We start from the raw sequence: 6000 nt of genomic DNA on the forward strand, positions 1-6000 counted from the left end.
AGAGAATTGTTCTAAAAATAATTGAGAACAGGCAAAAATAGCTCAATAGCTTCTGAATGACAGCTTTCAAAAATAATTTATCATGTGACAGCAGACATCTGCTTAAAATATGACAAATATTTTAGCTTAAAAATAGTCAAATGTTTTTTACTGTCAGCTATCAATTTATCAAACAGACAATTGGCCTTTATGTGTTGTAACTGATTGATAGGAGGAAAATTGCTTTCAATGCTCTAATTTCACACCAACAGACAATTATTCATTATGAAATATAGCTGAGAATGGACAGCTTCCAAAATGTATTGCGAGTTCAACTCACAAACATTGCTCCTGAAATATGTAAATTGTAATTTAAAAAATAGCCAGATGTTTTAACTGACAGCTCTCAATTTATCAAACAGACAATAATGGCCTCAAGCAGGGAAATTTCTTTTATATAATGCTCTTTCTTTTAGATTTGTTATTTTTTACTTCACATCAACAGAAATTTCACTGTAAAATGTAGCTGAGAATGACCTTATGATTGGTTGTTGCTGTTTAACTGTCAACATTTTGTATGCATGACATCAGACAATTATCCTTTAGCAAGAACAGCAACCTAATGACTGAGAACACAAGAAACGAATGCTAAGGCATATAGCCAACAGTTCTAACTCAGGCAGCTGTTAAAAACTGTCAAGATTTTTGTTTGACAATAGACAATTGGTGTTTAAAATGAGTTGCATCCTGTCAATTTTGTGACTGTCAGTAGATGTATCTACCCCATCCAGGCCCCTAGCAATCCACGGTTGATCCTCCAGGCAGGCTTGTGCAGGACCTAGATAAGCAGCCCTTTCAAAAAGTGTTGGCTTATAAAAGCTTCAAAGATGAGACTAGAAGGAATGCTTCCACGAGTATTTTGAACTTGTAGAAATTTTAGGTAGAACTGAGATCGCAAGTGATATATCGGTATTTTACTCTTGAGTGGCATGCTTAAGTGAAATTCAGGTCAAATTTGTTACAGTTTTCTTGAAGCTTGAATGCCAACGATAATTGAAATAGCTGTTGGTTTACAGTAATCATGCTATCTTATACATGCAATACTCTCTCAAATTCCTCAAATTTTGGCAAAAGACAATGTTGTCTATCACTAGTGTCAATTTTCTACTTGAGTACAGTACAATCTTCTAGATCTGTCTTTTTTCCAAAAGTTAATTTTTTAAAAAAATCCAGTCAACAATGTAATTGAAGAAACAAAGCAAATAATTTGACTGCTTTTTGAGCTGTAATTGTCTTTTTTGATCTCATAGAAAGTGCTAAGCTTGTTTGTTCAGTGTGCACTGTCCCAATTCCCATAAGATCTGCAAGTCCTAAAAACTGAAATAGTCTTGTCCCTTAACCCATTTAAAAGTTATATCTTAATTACAGTAATAACCACTTAACTGAGGAGAAGCAAACAAAGTCTTCCTCCATGCAGTTGAATGGCCATTTCCTACAATATAAGTTCATGTCTGGTTGAACCTTGTTTGCCAAAATAGTTTTGCCGAAAGAGTCTTACTAGATCACAGTGCTTGGACTCTGTCATCAAGTAAAACTGAAAGAATTAGTTTCATTGATGTAACTAAGCGGGGAGGCGCGTCGAATGTAAAGTCAAGTCAAAAGAAAACTATTGATCCATTGTAGAGCTGATGTGAAGATGATGTAGGGCCGATGTAAAAAGTCGAAGTAGTGCCGAAGAAAAGCCGATGTAAAGCCGAACTCCAGTTGAAAAATTAGCCGAATAAACCTGAAAGAAAACCCAAATGGACAGCCTAGAGGGAAGACCCACACCAAAGCCAGGGGCCCAGCTAACTAATCTAACTACATTAAGTTATACCGAATCAGAAGTACAATGACTTCTGGCCGAAAATTTGGTTTTAAGGTTCATCCAGAGCTCTATCTAACCCTCCCTCCCAACCCACAAGGAATTCACCAACCAACGTATTTACAATGTCTTCCTTCAGAATCTTCTTTCTGACTCGTTCCCAGTCTTCTCATCTGAGGAAATCGTAAGTATCGATTGACAATGGAAAGGAGAAAAGAGAAGAGTTTAATTTCTTCTTCTTTCCCACCCCTCCATCATCACCACACCTTAAAATGTCCCCATCAGAGTCGAAATGGTAGGAGCCAGGTCTTTACTTGAACGGTGGGGCTGAGGAGAACTGAGGCCAGAAGTGGTAACTGGTGTACTGAAGCGGTCTGACTGTACTGGACAGTAAGGCTCATTGGAGACCAAGGAAAGCTGAAAAAAGAAAAAAAAACATTACTCCCCTGCTGTAATATTAAAGGTGTAGAGACAGGTGCAAACTCTAAACTATTTACAGCCGTAGAGGTGATGTAATTACATAGAGATTGATTCCAAGATATTTTCTCATTTATTCGCACACACATTTGATGCCAAAGAAAATTTTATCAGAAAAATACGGAACAAGCCAGTGCAGCTCTGTGCCGTGGACTGTAGACTAATATTGCTGCAGTGCTGCAGAATTTAAGTGAGCAGGAAAATTCCGCCCAGTTTCTATTCCATCACTTCCATGCTGTTGACTGACTACTGATATAGCAGAATTTCTATAGTGAACAAGCCAGTGCCTCTGTGCCATGGACTGCAAACTCATATTGCTGCAGTTTGGCAGAATTTCAATTAGCTGGACAGCTAGTAATTTCCATCACTTTCGTGCTGTTGACTGACTACTGATATAGCAGAATTTCTATAGTGAACAAGCCAGTGGCTCTGTGCTGTGGACTGCAAACTCATATTGCTGCAGTGCAGCAGAATTTCAATGAGCTGGACAGCTAGTAATTTCCATCACTTTCGTGCTGTTGACTGACTACTGATATGGCAGAATTTCTTTACTGACCAGGCAAGTGGCTGTATGCCATGGACTGCAGACTTGATGCTGCCGTGCCGCAGAATTTCAGTGAGCTGCACAATTCCTCCTAACTTCTTTTCTACCAATTTTGTGCTATTGACTGACTACTGATATACGTGTAGCAGAATTTCTTTACTGACCAAGCCAGTGGCTTTATGCCATTGACTGCAGAGTTGATGCTGCAGCACTTGCAGCAGAATTTCAGAGAGCTGGACAATTCCTCCTAACTTCTGTTCTTGACTATCAGTTTCATGCTGGTAACTGACTACTGATATAGATGTAGCAGAATTTCTATACTGAACAAGCCAGTGCCTCTGTGCCATGGGCTTCAGACAAATTTGCTGCAGTGTGGCAGAATTTTAGTGAACTGGCGTGTTGGTAGAGAATTCCTGATCCTGGCATTTGACTGATACTTACAGTGTGATGGTACAGAGTCTAACTCTACTTCCTGTTCACATCAATCGACCCTTGATTCTTTCCTGTAGCAGAAAGCTGGAAAGTAACAACTCTGAACGCTGTTAGCAGACATAAAGAGCTACTTAATATTAATTTATATTGATTATTAATATGATCTGTCAATGGTTTTGTGAATTTGAAGGGACCAGACAATTGCTCCTGATATTTTACTGGTAGCACAGAAATAACGGTTGCTCCTTACTGTTAACAATGCTTCACTTGCAAATATTTTAACATGAAAAAAAATGTCTGTTCCATGTATCTGACTGACTCAATTGCACAGAAGAATTTCTATTATTATGAAATAACCAGTAGTTCTGTGCTGTTGACTGCAAAGTATGGTAAATGCAGTGCAGCAGATGTTTTTTTTGGACTGGTTCATGTCATCCTGATAAAGCTGATGTACATAGTTGATGTCAGTAGTGCAGCAGAATTTTAATGAATAGACAATTTTTCCTCATAAATGTAAACGTACCACAGAATTTCTATAATGTGAGTGCATGCGGTTCTCTGCTGTTGATTGCAGGCCATTGTTACCGCAGTGCAGCAGACAGTGTTTGGACGAGTTATTTGTCCTGACTGTGAACTAGATTGTACATAGTGATGCAGTGCGTCAGAATTTTGGTGAACAGACAATTTCTCCTTGTAAATTCTTAATAACACCTGAAATATCCCAGAATCTTGTATACTTACCGTCTACTCTTGTCCTATGACCCCGTTACTGTCTGGCAATAACGTGCTGTGCTGGAAACTAAGAACTTTGAGTAGTGTTAACTGTTCAATAATATTGACATAATGGTGCAGTAATGCCACATAATTTGTATGAAACAGACAATTGCTCCTCAATTCAAACTGTTGACATGGCAAAATAATGTGGCTGAATTTCAATGACCAAATGTTACAGATAATAATTAATTTTCCCTTGACTGTCAATTGACCGCTGACAATGTAAATCCACAAGAATTTAAGCAGAGTACGCAGTACGTAATGGTGCTCCTAAATGTTGACCAGTTACTGATCCAGTCATGTCAGATGTGGCATAATTTAGTGGACTTAAGACAATTGCATAACTGTTGACAGGAAAACTGACTTTTTGTGGACTAATTGACTGTTTTAAATGATGCTGTTGATCCGTTACTTCCACTGACTCTCAAAGAAGAAACTGTTTGAGCCATCTCCATACGTCACTGTACTCACCTGTTTTCAGCTGGAAACTGGCAACAAGAGCTGTGTGCTGAAAACTGAGAACTTTGAATATTGTTAAGTAACTTAAACTGATGCTAATTAATACAGCAGAACTTGTGTGGAGCATGCTAGACAATTACTCCAGATCCCAACAACAGTCGTAGTGGTCTACTAGAACCTTGCTTGGATAGTACTAGTGGCAACTGTCAAAGACTGTATTTAATTATAGTGCAGCAGAATTGTTAAAGATTAAGGCAATTGCTTCTTTATTCTAACTGACTTACAACTTACTGTTTTTTAATTTCACCAAATTTTTTGAATAACTTAGTATAGAAACTTGTATCATGCTGCTAATGCTGTGGTATTTTATAGTTTTTATGGATCACACAATATTGCTCCTTACTGTCATGAACAATTTCATGGATTGAACAGTCAACTGACTGACTGATTTTTCTGAAACAAGACAATTGCTCCATACTGATCTGACCAGATGCTAAAGTGCAGAATTTTTTTTAGTGATCTGGACAATTCCTCCTAACTGGCAATTGCCTATACATTTACTATACCTTATGCATTGTTTCTTGTACTTGAGCCTTAGTTTCTACTTACCTCACTCATGGCACTGTCTCCTTTAATACTACTGTACTGAAAACTGACATAAAAAGTTAATATGGCTGCATGCTTACTTAAAATCATATTCAGATTGTGAAACGTATAGCTTACCTGACTTGAAGATGACTTAAATGACAGTAATCAAATCCTTCTGGAAGTAGGCTCTTATCTTCCTCCCTGTTTTCAGTAATCAAATTGTGGAAATGTTCACTTGTTAGTATGCCCATCTTTGCAATCTGTATTGAACTTGGTGTCAAAATACCACTGAACAGATGAAGTTTTTGAAGATGGCTCCTTGAAATGGCAATCTTAACATAAAAAATAGGCTTGCTCCATATTCGAGGCAGATCCTGAAATAAAACTTGGTTATTTCTACTGTTATGCTGTTTAGCAAATGTTGCTTTGCCACCTGTACATTTGCTAATCAAAACTGTTCAAGAAAATAACATCAACTACCATGTTTTTGAATTTTTATTGCTTGTAAAAGACTCCACGAAAGCATTACAAAAGCATTGATTACATTGTTTTTTGTGTTTGTTATGGTAAATTAAATACAACTACATTATTTGATTGTTTAAAAAAGTACCAAAGACTACAATGTTTAATTTGAGATATTTTTATTGCTTTTTGTTTGTTTTGTTGCCATTTACAGTGAATTACATCATTCTTTGCTACATGAATTACATCATTCTGTGCTAAATGATAAATTGGATACACCAAAAGTGGATTGAGGTGTTGCCAGAATGATTGCCCCCGAAAATGGGCCCATACCAGTAAATTGAAGATCCTGAAAGAAAACTCTGAGTAAGTGGTTTGTGGTGTTTGTCATGAGGTGAAATTTCTTACCTGCATAGTTTAT

The sequence above is a fragment of the Orbicella faveolata genome, unplaced genomic scaffold (assembly GCF_042242905.1).
Source record: "Orbicella faveolata isolate gen_17 unplaced genomic scaffold, um_ofav_v1 contig_4, whole genome shotgun sequence".
Lineage (NCBI taxonomy): Eukaryota > Metazoa > Cnidaria > Anthozoa > Scleractinia > Merulinidae > Orbicella > Orbicella faveolata.